This window comes from Thermobia domestica, chromosome 4, assembly GCF_964235325.1.
Source record: "Thermobia domestica chromosome 4, izTheDome1.hap1.1, whole genome shotgun sequence".
Classification (NCBI taxonomy): domain Eukaryota; kingdom Metazoa; phylum Arthropoda; class Insecta; order Zygentoma; family Lepismatidae; genus Thermobia; species Thermobia domestica.
The window spans coordinates 183,415,497-183,430,473 of record NC_137457.1 but is presented as its reverse complement, the minus strand read 5'-3'; the positions used below and the strand labels follow the sequence as shown (position 1 = coordinate 183,430,473).

Genomic DNA, 14,977 nt, shown 5'->3' with positions numbered 1-14,977 from the left:
TTAAATCCTTTCCAAGTCCAGTTTTGCATGTATAATTAATAATATATGCGTTTTGTTTTAATAATTCGTATTGTATTCCTAATCTTAAAATCTTGAAAAATAAGGATTCTTCTTGTTCTTCATTTTATTATCGTACTGATTAAGCCACACTTTCGACAGGTTATTTTGAGAAACGTTTGCAGGTGACATCTTGATGCTTCAATGTTACCTCCATTGTATGATTGCAAAGAAGAGGCAATATACTTACACAGTTATACATTTGATATTTTTTAAATACTCCCAATTTTGTCTTTTAGATTTCAGTTAAAACGTTCTACAATACTAGCTTCTATATCAGAGTTTTTAGTTGTAATGTGTTTTATTTTGTTGTCCTCCAAATACTTCTTATTGTTTTATTCATAAACTCACTTTCTTTATTTGTTTGGAGAATTGATTTTCGACTTTGAAAATAAGTTTAATGATTGTAAGAAATTATTTGTACTTTTAGGTTTTATTGGCAGATCTCAGACATATCGACGGAACACATCAATCGCGGTAAGAATATAACATTATACGTCATTAAATTTATGAAGAGCCTGAAGATAATTAACCCTAGAACGGTCGGGCTAGATGTGTGAGACTTATCTACTTATATTTTAAATAACATTTCCTACCTAAAGTTAGCGGTTTGAGTTGTAACTTGGTATACCTTCCTGAAACGCCCGATAAGAGACGCCAGTGTCCCAAACCAGTTTGAATCATTGTTAGGTTACTTTTAATAGTGTTACAAACCACCCTTGGGTCTATCAGACCCAGCCCGAGCGTTCACGCAAGTTTTTTGCTAGTGTCAAGAATCTTGTAAGAAGTTTATTTTTTATTGTGATTACTTATTCGACATTTTTTGGGTGTGTATATACGAACATTTCAGTTTGCATTACGAGCAACTTCAGAACATATTGGAACGTGAAACCGTGTCTGTGAGTGAAATACATAGAAGTTTATATGCTGGTGCAAGTGAACTGGATGATTCCAATGCAGATCCTGATTTTGAATTATTTAGTGACCATGATAGTTGCATAATCATGATGAAATTGACTTAGAAAACCGTGAAAACAAGAAGACTATTATAATAACATATTACAACCAAACTAAGGATGATGAAGACCTTGTTGATGCTATGTATGGTTAATACACAGACGCAAAAGAGACTAGGCGTTGTCCACTCTGTCTTCTTTTCGCAGCCATGAATATTGCCGCACTGAATGTCTATCTCAGTGTCAGCCCAAACCAAATAAAATAACAAGACAGGATTATCTCAAGAAGCTAAGGAATTCCCTACCAAGGCCCTTCATTATGTACCGCGCAACGCAAACTTTACTGAGCTATACTGAACTTTACTGAAATTAAAGATGAAGGATTGTTTAAGTGAAGAAATAAATCATTGGGGAAGTCGCAATCTTCAATGGAAAGTTGTCGTGTAGCTTAAGTGGCTTTGACCGCCTTGTTATGTGTTACCTCAAAGGTAATAGAAGGATTAGTATTCCACGTAGTAGCTTGCATGAATAGTTAGACGTCAGATGGTAATTAGGAAGTCCGAGTTCTATTCCTGGCCAATCCTTGTTTTTTCCCTGTTTTTTCCTACCACGATTGTTTTGTTTTGCGAAAGAAATTTTGTTTGTAATGCGCAACGTAAATATTTTCGTTATTTCATACATAGAGGGAAGGGTGACTTTTTATGGCAATTGTTAAAATGGCCTCGAGACAAAGCAGTATGTTGGTGTGAAGCCTCGAGACGAGGCCGTATGTTAGTGTGAAGATTCGAGACGAGGCAGAACTGTTTGAATACAAATATGTTTAGCTTTTGAACGGGGGGATCATTTGCACGACATATTGTAGATACGAGACAACGTTAAAATTTTCATAATCACAAAACTGCCTAGTTTGCGAAGTTCAAGATGATATGCAAGAAATATTATTGTTTGAGTTGAAATGTGTTTGGTGAGAAGTATCTGCTGTAAAATGAAGTAATTTCGTTTACACATTGTTCTTAAAAGTTAACACAATTCATAACATAACCGAGACCGGAATAAGCGCAAACGTAAGCGAGTTACACCTTTGAAGTCATAATATTAATGATTCTATATACGTGTTTTAAACAATATTGTTATGGAATAAAATGTTTCCTTAACTCAGCATAATATTATTTTCCATTTTCAGCTATATGTAAGCATTCTTCTTCTTCTTTTTCTTCTTCTTCTTCTTCTTCTTCTTCTTCTTCTTATTATTATTATTATTATTATTATTATTATTATTATTATTATTATTATTAGTATTAGTAATAGTATTACTGTGTTTTTATTATTATTATTAAATTTAGTAATTGGAAGAGGAGCATGAGAGATTCATTCATGAGTTTGTATATTTGAGAATCTTTGTTTGTCTGTTGCGTCTTACCGTATCGATGAATAAATGTGTATCAGAAAACGTTTCAAGCAATAGTGTTTGTTTAGGTTTATTACTTTTGTTTAGCTTTGAAATAAAAATAACAATGAAAATAACAAAGACGATACTTCAATAAAATTATAAACCAATTAAAGCTTTGACCTACTTATTGTCTATATACCAGGTTTGTTGAGCATGTCACAGTTCTGACTTGCTTATCCGCTCTAAATGTTTGTTAGCAGTTATGAAGTGTTTTTAATAAATTGTTTATTTGCAGGAAATAAACATGCAGGAAATAATGCAGGCAATATGACATGCAGGAAATAATGCCACTTGATTTGAAGTGTGTTTTATGCGATGTGTCTGCTATAAAATGAAGTAAATTCGTCCACACTAATTTTTCACACAGTTCATGGCAAAGCGAGCGGTAGCGAGTTCAATTTTAAATTGAAAAAATGAAAGACATACAAACACGCAAGGACATAAAGGAGAATCTTGATTTAGAAGGCTTCGAACTCCTAGACACTCCTCTTATCTTCAATCTGGTGTTTCAGAGCACTGGATTATTATTTATAAAGTTAACTAATTTGACGAACCTTCCTTAGGATCTTGTTCCTATTTTATTAGTTTTATTTACTTTTACCTTTCACTTACTTCTACACTTTTTCCAGTAACTTTTTAAGAGCAGAGACAAGAACACAGAAACATAGAAGACAGCTAAAATCAGAAAGATTCTTCTCGTGCTTTCAATAATAATAATAATAATAATAATAATAATAATAATAATAATAATAATAAAGGAATAACAGAAGTAAAATATGAATTACGTAAACAATCTTTTCCAATAAAGAAAAATAGTTGCCATGATGGGATCCTAACCCGGGTCATTGTATTAACATTCTCATGCTTTAACACATTTTTATCTTTTTAAAAGTCGTCCTTATTGGGGAATTATTCACCAGTGGCACCTAAGGTCCTATAGACGTATTCTAAACACTATAAGGACACGGACACAGAAATATCGTAGTCGGTCAATATTCCGACCTTGCTCTTCAGAAGGATTCCAATCCCTAGGGAATTGCGCCTTATGGTCCAAAGCCGAACGCGGAAGACTACTTTTTAGATCACTCAGCTATTGTTACAGACTTTAATTGGCCATAAAGTTCTATTAGGAATATGAGAAAATAAACTAGTAAGTAGAGAAGACAAAAATATAACTTTCTATTTCCCCAGATACAATTCAAAGAGTATTAAAATAATGTCTGCCGTTTTTTCTTCTTTAGAAATTAGAAATTAGGGTGATGAAAAATTGTAATGTACATCGGGGCCGTAGTTGAAAACGATGTCGTAATGTTAACTTGTAGAACGTTTCGTGATATTTTTCTCAATGATGAAGGTCCATATAACGTCGTTTTGAGCTCAGGAAGAAAATGTGGTGTAAGTCATTGTATGCAACGATTTTAACAGGTTAATAGTTTAGGTGGAAAATGAAGTGACGCGGTAGGTGTGTGGTTAGCACATTGAAATTCCATTCTGTGAACTCAGGTTCAAATCTCCGTCATGAACAAACTTTTCTCAAATATTCCAATTTCAATGCATACTTAGTGTGACAACTAAAATCACCTCCTCTCCAGTAGGAAAAAGATGCTGGAATGAGGATAATTGGACAAGGTCTGTGAGCGGAGGCAACGATTTACAAACTAATTTCCAGCAATTGTTCTAGATTTGACATTTTGGTCTACTTTCAAGCATTTTCTGATTCGTGTGTTGTCAGTATTTTTATATCTGTTAACATCCAGTATATAAAGAAATAATGCATTACATACACAGCCAAATTGACATTAACAAAAAATTTTCATTGGACAACACGATCCAAACCATAGAGATCCACCTTAGAATATGTACATGTTTCGTTAGTCATTTACTTTACAATTTTATCTCCATAAACACCTGGATCAGTGCTACCAACTGCAGTCAGTGCCGAGAAGTTAGGTGTAGGTTGAATTGCATCTGTCCAGGCGTTTTACACAATATCTGTACACAAATTAATGGAATTATAGCGCTTAGGGAGAAGATACTTTTGGGGTTGGCTGTACAACTCTATGTAAAACATATCCGAACTCTTGTGGTCATTTTAAACGACTAACAATGGAAATACATGTTTTATATGTAATGCGATTTTTTACATGCATCTAAGTAGGTCTGGCCAGACTAATGTTATTATTATTTTTTATTGGGCACAAAGCTACTTTGTAGTTTTGTAGCTTGCAGAGACACTGGAACATTTGATATTCACGGATTTTAAAATGTGATTCATTCTAGTGAGGTATAAACGGGTACATATAGAGTGTAATATGAAAATATTCGGTTGTAATTATATTGTAATGGTAGTTTACAATTGTTACCAACAGTATCTAGTACATAGAGAAAGAGTATAGTAGCAATAGAGCCACCACTTGTATACTTTAAACGTAGGTGCCCATCTATCGTCATTACTAAAATAGAACAGCCACTTATAATAATAATTCTGTTGGTTCAATGTAAGTAAAAAATCCATATTTTGACTTTAATGTCTTTAGAGTATAGTGACTCATACCTTCAACGATAAAATGTTTATGAGATAAATATAAAAATTAAACGTTCCTAAAAGCAAGATTCTTAACAATTACCTAGTACCCAGTGAAAGCAGGTTGTGCAGACTATATAAATATATGCAATATAATGAAAGCCTCTTTCTCCGTTCCCATAGGCATGCATTTTTGCAATATAGAAAATATTACAATATACTTGCATAGTATAGAACGCTAAACTTTTACTTCTCTATTATTGTTTACAAACATGCAATCGATTCAATCTAAAAATTCAATTATTGTGGTATGTAATGAGAAATATAATAGTTTTATAAATATTTTCCATAAAGAGTGATATCAATATAAACTACGATCTAGTGACTACCAAAATATCAGACTGATCTTTATTAATGCTTCTCATTTGATGGACATATGATAGAATGCTTACTTAAAATAATATGTCATTTAAAGCAATTGTAAATAAATATCTTTGATTACGGAACTTCACTATATAATAGAATTAACCCCTTTAGGATTTTTGGTATTTTTACCATGACCTAGTATCGTCTTTGATCGCTTATTTAGGTTCTATAACTGATATTTAAGCCAGTTTTATTGGTTAAGTTAACGTTCAGCCAAAGTACACCTCAGATGTGTTTCGGAACCAAATTGTCAACTTTGTGGTGTCAAGTGAGGAAGGGGGGCCTCACTTGTTTCTTAAGGGAAATTAAAAAAAAAACACGCCTTTAGTATTCAAGATGTCAGACAAAGTTTGCATACTGATTCCGGCATTTCGTATTTTTTGAGATTTCCAACGTGAAACCGATGCCGGGCTCGAGGGCACCAGTGTTCCAAAAGGTTATTTTTCAGAACAATTTCCGGTTTTTGCCGCTGCTGATGTCCGCTACGCACGTATGATTTTATCGTTGGAAAGGTTTTAACTGCAGAAAAGGGAGTTTTAAGATAGACTCTAGGCTAATTAGTAATAAATCAGTAAATGTTCAAATATGCATACATATGTGTATGTATAGGTATATATAGGGCCTATATTCAGACTTCAACAATTTATTAAGCCGTTTATTTTGAAGATACAAGATTGAAGTTTTGCACATAAGAAAAGTATTAGAAGAACGACTTCAGATCCGTAAGTCAACCAACGCTCTAGCCGTGGTTCAAAAAATTTTGGCGTTATTTTGCAAACAAAATCAGTTTTTTTTTTTTTTGCATTTTCCGGGTCATGTGTATGAAATGTAACGTTTGAACTATGACTCTAGATCAAATAGTAATGACGTTGAACGATTTTGAAGAGTGTATATGGATATATAAATGAAAAAGTGGGTCACCTTCAGATTTTCAAAACTTTCTCCCGACCTTAGTTTTCAACATACAAGTTTGAAATTTTGCACATGTATTGCGAACAGACCAGCATTTGTTTTGAAAAGTTTAGATCTCTACGCGAACCTAGGCATGTGACAGAATGATGCAAACAGTAATATTATTTTTTCGTAAAATGTCGCCGTGTTTTCCAATTTTCCCGTTTCTATTGTATAATACAGACACCACAAGAATCATTTCTTGGATACCACAAGGTGTTTTGACAATACTAGAACATATATGGTATAAGTTCTTTTTGGTTCCTTATATTTGTAATATTCTTACCTTTGCATATTTCAAAATTTTACTTTAAGTCAACTTTAGCTGGTAACAATGTTTACGTCCTTATTTGGGAACCGGTCAAAACCCCCACAGCCAAAACACCCACACTCAAAAAATGTCAAAACGCCCACACAAACGGTCATAACCCCCACACAAATGGACAAATCTCCCAAATACACGAACGGTCATACCCCCCACAGCCAAAACCCCCACACACAAGAAAGGTCAAAACGCCCACACGATCGGTCATAACCCCCACACAAATGGACAAATCTCCCAAATACATGAACGGTCATAACCCCCACAGCAAAAACTCCCACTCCCACACAAATGGACAAAACAGCCACACATAGCAACGGTCACAATCCCCACATAAATGGACAAAAACCCCACACAAATTGACAAAACTCCCACATGCAGAAATTGTCACAACTGCCACACAAATGGACAAAACCCGCACACAATCGGACAAATCTCCCACACTCTGAAATGATCCTGGTTGCTTGTCTTGCCCTTGTACTTTTTAATAACATTTTTTATTCCACTTAAACTGATGTTGCAACTATTCTTCTTGCATTGTTTTCTAATGACCGAAACACTAAAGTGGGAGTCATAAGGAGCCGCAACAAAGACGTGCAATCACGATCATTTCAGAGTGTGGGGGATTTGTCCGATTGTGTGGGGGTTTTGTCCATTTGTGTGGCAGTTGCGACAATTTCTGAATGTGGGAGTTTTCACCATTTGTGTGGGGTTTTTGTCCGTTTATGTGGGGATTATGACCGTTGCTATGTGTGGCTCTTTTGTCCATTTGTGTAGGACTTTTGACCGATTTTCTGGGCGCTTTCACATTTCTGGAGTGTGGGGGATTTGGCTGTGGGGGTTTTGACCGTTCGTCGTTTGGGAGATTTGTCCATTTGTGTGGGAGTTATGACCGGGGGGTTTTGGCTGTGGGGGATATGACCGTTCGTGTATTTGGGAGATTTGTCCATTTGTGTGAGAGTTATGGCCGTTTGTGTGGGCGTTTTGACATTTCTCCAGTGTGGGTGTTTTGGCTGTGGGGGTTTTGACCTAGAACCCCTTATTTGTAAAATCGTATCAGATATTTACTATTCACTATATTCTAACTATAAAAAAATAAATAATACTTTGCTTCAATCAGCTATAAAAGTAAACAAAGAATCACGTGTTGGAAATGTCTCAATAATGGTGAAAATTGATTATCAAAATTCTACTGTGCTCACTCATTTCTAGCCCTTGTAACGGTACAATAACTGGTAATATATTCGAACACTTACTGTGTTTTTGAATTAGTTAGTTTTTTATGGATTGCTATAAGTAAACTCTGTTTCATGGCATGTGTAATATGAATAATTATTCTTTATAAGTGAAATCAGTTTAATGTTCAAGTGAAGTTGTATTTTACTAAACTCATTTACAATACGATTGTTTATTCATTTTAAAAGAGCTTAAAGAAACTTACTTTGCTATAGCTGCTTACTGTAGAAAAAATACGGATTATAAAGCATAATAGTCATCCTTGTTTTACTGAGTACGAGTTCAATAAGTGATTTTTACTCTGCTGAAATAGTTGTAACTTAGACCGTAGAATAACAATTCGCATTAATGAGGCTTATGTAATATTAATTTCGTGCGTTTAAACTAATTTTGTTTTACATATGCATGTTTCATGACGTAAACTTATTTCATTCTTGTTATAATAATTGGGAATATCTGGGGATTATTATAATGTATATTTGTCTTCATAAGTTAATTTTAGTATCATAAAAATAGAGTTGAAGTTGATTATGTAAAAATCTAAAACGAACTATGTAGTTACCATTTCATTGCGTACGCCCTTTCATAGATTTAAACGTACTTTTATTTCGCATATTACTGAAGCAAACATTCATTTCTTTTGTAGCGGTGAAATGTTACTTAACTACTCTTCCTTACACACTTTTATATAATTTTCCGTGGTAGCTTATAATGCAATATGATGAGAAGATAGCAATCACTTTCATTACTTTCTGTGGATGATACGAAACAAGGTAAATACAGTAATTATGATACAATTAATAATCATGTTGAATATTGTTCAGTACAATCAGTGCAATCGTTTTCTTTTGTAGCAACTTTAAGCAACAAACGCAAATACAATGAGTTGAGAGAAGAAAAGTTAGAAACAACGTGCTTCATGAACGAGTTTAATACGATAAAGACTTCTGTGACAACTCTAACTTGCTAGTTTCCAACTTTTTAGAGATATCCTCAGGGAGTGAAAGGTGATCTCACAGCTGTTTCTAAATACTGGAGGTATCACAGACCTTTGGAGCACAGTATCACATGAACAGTGAATCTTAAAACTCTGTTCTCTTGACAGGGGTGTTCTACGTGTCAGAAGCTATCGCTTGGACTCAAGTTCGGGAGACTTCATGGAGAGATGAAATTGGGGCTTGTAGCAATCTATGAAATGCGACGTTGAGTTTATAGCTGTGAAGACTTCCATCATAATTTTTGGATCACCCTTTGTTTTGGACTGATAAAGTGAAAGATTATATTTTAAAGATGACCAAAAGGGAAGAAAAATAATAATTATATTATTGTGTGAAAATCCCATTGAATGCCCTGAAATCTTTGTTGTATTATTTTTAAGATTTACATTATTTAAAAAAAGAAAGAAAGGAAAAATTAAAACGAAGAGCTGTTTGTGAATAGCAGTCTAAAGGTTGTGTCGCGTGACGTAATCGTGTTGTTTGCTTGCTCGCGATTGCTTAGCTTTCGTGAATTCTGGCGTTAGGTATTCGGACAGTTGCTGCGTCGAATCTCTTCTGAACACATGGAATAGAAAGGAACGTGCAGTAGCTATGTTTGTTGTCTTACGTAAGTCGAAAGTCTTCCTTTTGAAAGCGGGTTTCGTTAGAAGAGTGAATAGGAACGTCTTTCTGAGTGTTAAACGTGTTATTTTTCCTTCGCTGTATATTGCTTGTATAAGAAGTAACGGAGGGTTCTTTCCAATCGTTGTAGAAGTAACCTACTAATTTGGGATTAAATTGTTGGTAAATTTCAGAGGAAAGTAAGGCCATTTCCAAGATCGAATGGGGACTGCATGTAATTGGTATGTACGGAAATGGTTGTAGTATTTAATAGAACCTGATTCCTGATTGTACCTGGTTTGGTGAACGCAACTAATGTTCATACCAATTAACAAAAGTAGTAAGTAAAATTAGATGTTGATACTAGTAGTTTAATTAGTTTGGAAAGTAAACATAATAACTTTCTTTCTTTTAAAAAAGAAACGTGTTCCTGATTCTGCTAGTCGTTCAGATAACAGCTTTAGGATTTGTTGCTTAATGCTTAACTTTTTCGATTTTCAATTAATTTATGATTTGTTCTTGCTTTCTCTATTCGCATATTTGTTAATTCAGAAGTTAGCTTTACGGTACAGATTCGAGTATATCTAAAGTCGTGGTGAAAAACGGTTGATTCTTTTTGGATAATTCTGAACTATTATTCCGATTTATATAGAGCAACCATTGGAATTGCTAAAAACATTTGTCTCGATGTTAAAGTATGAAAAATTCGGAAATTTCACTTATTATATTTAGATAAAATTTGTTGTCGAGTAAATTTGCTATACTATATATTACTATATATTTTTATAAATGTCAAGTAATAATTGATATTGAATTCGTCTTGCTGTTAAAAACACCGAAAGCTTGTTTGTTACATTATTCTCTTTCTCGAAGTTATTTACTATTTCTTTTGGTAATAAAATAATAAACCGAAAAGTCTTTGCATTTTAATTTGACTGAATATATATATCCACATTATATTTAGATATTGATTTACTTTTGTGGAATTGTAAAGTAATTTGTTATTTAAATTTGTTTATTAGCATTTAGGTTTCTTTTTCTTTAGATTTGAAGCCTTACTATTGGGGAATCAATATTTATTTATTCCAGAACTACAACCAAGTCAAATGGTTAGCTTGGCTGGTCTTGATATCTACTTAACTCGTTAATCAAGAAGGATGTCAAATCGTCAGCAGCTGTAGGTTCATTACAGGCTCCAGGATAATGATTTGTTGGCTGAACTCTTTAGGCGTGTGTGTGTGTGAGAGAGTCTATATATATATAAACGTAAATGCAGGCTTCCTTAGATGCGATGAGCCCAATGCAAACTTACTCCTTGTTGATCCGAAACGTTGCAATTCGTAGCTATAAATGAGTAAAATATTTATTGAAGCATGTAAGTTGTTACGGAATGAACCAATTTTCTTTTAACATAAAACGCAATATTTCCTTCGTTCATTTGTTTTAACTAGATCTGCTTTCAGAGGAGTTAGACCCGAAGATCCCTCCGATTTAGGTTTTGATATCATGAAATTTGTGGACGACTCTTGAGGTGTCTAAGAATGTTTAAGCGGAATATGGTTATTAAGGTTCCTTGTTCTTAATCTATTTACCGATCCATATTACAACTTGAAAATTCACTCAAATCGTTTCTGTGATATTACTGGATAATCTTGGTTTTCTCCTTCCAAGCTTTCTGACATCTAACAGCCTTAACTAAATATTCTTGAATCATAGCAAAATTTATAAGTTGACCTTCCTTTTAGCTGAAAATTTTAGGACAGCTGATGATAAATATAATTCTTAAATAAGTTTCACTTCCCAAATTATCCTCCGAATAAACTATGTATGAACTTGATACTTTAACAAGACGTATTTCTCTTCCTTAATTCAGCAATAATTTTAAAGGGCGCACATATATACTAATTCCAACAAAGAAGACAAAAATAATGAGTTTTTTATGTAGCTAAATCTACGCATAACAATTTCATTCAATTTCACTTTATAAGCTTTTTAGATACGAAAGCATTGCATCCAAAGCTAAACCCGGTGCAGTTATATTGTAAACTAAATCAAGACCCTAGGACTTAAAACACGTTTCTCTAAAATTCACAAATATACAGGTTAGAAATTACTCATCATTTTTATTTAAATACTGTAATTATCGTAAATTACTAGCATTTAATGTTTCCTGTAATATTTATTGCATGCAACGATAATACGTCATGAAACTATGAGCACGGAATGTTATTTCCCATGACGCATGTTTGTGTTATTGGATTGTTGAAGAATGCTCATTTGGTAGTAACGTCCAATTTTAAACTTATTCCAATCAATAAGATAATATTATATTATCTTCCTTTATTATTACAAGTTTAAATTTTTCTTCATCAGAATAGAAGTCTTGGGTATGAACCACTTCCTCTCTTGTCATACAAGATCATGTATAGAACTGGTAATGAAATTAAAATGATAAACCTGACTTTAGTACACAAAGCGAAGATGAGAAATCATTTTACATGTATTTGCTTCGTAATTAGCTCCTGTTGAAAAGACGTCCAGAACAAACACGAAAGTATAAGCTTGTTATGTCAGATTTAGATTATAAATTAAAGAATAATCATTCTCGTTTAAAACTATATGACATTATATAGCAGTAACAAAGACTCAATATATCCAATAACGTGTATGTATACAATGAAAAACAAATGGTGCGAATTTTTAGTCAAACTCAAAAAAAAGATACATGTCAGTATTTGTAAAGGAAGAAAATAAAGAATATTATGGTAGGATTAGAAACATAAGTGCATAAATTAACAGTGAAATGACAAAATAGAGAGGTCGAAAATATTTATGACAGATTTCTGTTATAATTCTGAAATCAAAATACATTAAATAGATACGAGATAAATTCGTCAACTCACGACGATGATAAAATGGAAATGTCAAATAGGATACATACCTTAGATTTGAGAATTATCAATATATGAGGAAATTGCCATTTCTGGTTAATGCTCGTTTATGATGTTTACGGCATAAGGATATGAGGTAAAAGAATCCGAGATATGAATCATGTACGATGTAATATAGATATGATATGCCATCTGGAATAAGATACTTAGTTGTAAAAAGAGGAGGAACTAATATTAATCCCACTTCATATAGAAGTTTTTATAAATGTTAAAGAATGAAGCCAAACAAATATGAAATATATATAAATGGAATATTGAATTGCCGAACACCGAATAGAAGAAAAATAATACAACAAATCTGGACACTGCTTTTAGTGTAAAATAGAATATACTACAGAACATCACAAAATTAAACATCATGATCTTATAAGAGGATACTTTCTGTCTACATTATGTAAAATTATATTTTAAGAGTTCAAATGATTAAGTTTGTTTGAATGGTTATGTATAACAACATTCGACTCTCACTTTTTTATAATAGCTCGGATGTAATAATGAAAAAGTAGATTTAATAATATATATATATATATATATATATATATATATATATATATATATAATTGTTTAAAGATGAGATAACTTAGTTTAAGATCCTACGCATATGTCTGCTAGGCTAAAGAAAAAGTGGACCCACTGATCATTGTGGAATCCGAATCACTTTTGTCGTTCAACTGCACTCCTTCCAGAATTAAACCTGGTATCACGTGAATCGAAGTCAATTAGTAAGAGAGTTGAAACTATAAAATTAAAACATATACATTCATATACATTTAATTTAGACAAAGTGTTATTGGTATGCAGTACTCTATAATACATGCCAGATTGCAATTATTCATTTCACATGGACATTCGAAATATGTCTTATTTTCAAAGAGTAAGGTAAATGCCGGTATATACACCAGTGCAGCTAAATACGCCAAGTGTCCCGTGCTGGGACATTTAAGACGAAATCCGCTAAAACGTGGTTCCAATATGTCTCACAATTTTGGAAAAGTCTGATTTGACGAATACTCCGGGATACAGCACTGAATCCGCCACGCCACGTACTGTTATTTGCTTTGGGAAGCTTCCGCAAAAGGGCGTTATTATTCCAATAGAAATAAGAATCAGTTATTAGTATCGTGATTTTTCAAAACATTGCCGATTGTTTATAGTAATGTACGCCTCATTTCGTGTCTGTCTAGGAACACTTTGTTTTGTAAGTGTAGTTTCAGAATTTTTATTCCATGGCTACTTAATCAATACCAAGCATGGTGCAGCGAAATACGCCAGGACATCTGCAGGACTGACTGCAGAAGACAAAAAGATTTTCAATTGTCCAACATGCTCCATGTAATATCGGTGTAGTTTTATAAAGTCACTGTTCAGTGACACTCTTTATCTTCGTATTAAAACTTTTCACTTTGGAATTTCCTTTCAAGTTTGGAGATTAGCGCTTTTAAATTTTACTTTTTATCTCCATTTTGAACTTTGATTACACTATTTTTGCTTCAGCCATAATTTTGTCGTAATATTTGAGTTCCTATAATACAGACGATGTAAGCAATGCAAGATTTATTACTGGCTTCAAACAGATTCCTAGATTTGGCATAATTACTTTCACGTGTAAGTAAGTACGCCATTTTGTAACACTCTTTTCTCTTACCTTGGGTAGAAAACACAATTGAGTCACATCATTGCCACATTTTTTTCTACACGCAAAAAAGGCTACTCTGCTACGCGCAAGTCTTACTCGTTGTGTTTTATAAAATTATGGCGATAAAAATACAGTACCGTTAACACAGCGTATTACCTGCATCTACCTTACAACTTGAAAGAATTTACAAATTTGTGTTCCGTAGAAAACACTGTTAATCTGTTATAGCACTAATAATCTGTTTTAAATAAATTTCTTTCATAACTCTTTCCCTACCTTAATCTTTGCAGTTTGCTGAAAATTTTTAAAAAATCATAATATATGTAATAATATATGGAATAACAAAAACAATGCTAAATTGTATCTCATATTATCATTGTTTATTTTTGGTCATTTGTCAGAACAAGGCATCAAAAGAGGGAAAATAATTGCCTCCCATTTTAATTTACGTATATTAAGCAGCTATATGTTCGAAAAATCACTACCTATTATAACTCTGGTTTGAAGAACCACTTGAAGAAAACAATTTTTGCGTACCATATAATTTGTATTTAATAAAATAATAGTATACGATTTACCAAAAGAGGTCAAAAGCATGACGGCTCATACCACATGAATAAAATAATTATATACTAGGGAAAACCAAAGCAATAGCCTTTTACTATATACATAGTTGTGAAAATATCTAAACGAATGTACGCAAACCATGCGACTTTCTCAATAATGGAAATATGTATATTAAATGACTTTATTTGCATTTATCTTCGTTGTTAACAACATGGAGCAAAGAGAATCAGTGAAAACAAACATGTTATAATATTTGACTTGACAATGGCATAAATAACTACACTTTGTATAACTTTTATGGTT

General features: G+C 33.0%; 1 long non-coding RNA gene across 1 annotated transcript in view; it reads right to left on the bottom strand.

Annotated features, from left to right (window-relative positions):
• LOC145683413 (uncharacterized) overlaps window positions 1–14,413 on the bottom strand; it is a 38,107-nt gene extending 23,694 nt beyond the window's left edge. Inside the window, exons 1-2 of the long non-coding RNA XR_014131084.1 lie at window positions 14,384–14,413; window positions 8,128–8,144 (exon numbers count right to left, since the gene is read on the bottom strand). This is a non-coding gene — a long non-coding RNA (uncharacterized LOC145683413). The remainder of the gene's footprint in view (window positions 1–8,127; window positions 8,145–14,383) is intronic.
• Window positions 14,414–14,977: the final 564 nt, after the last annotated feature.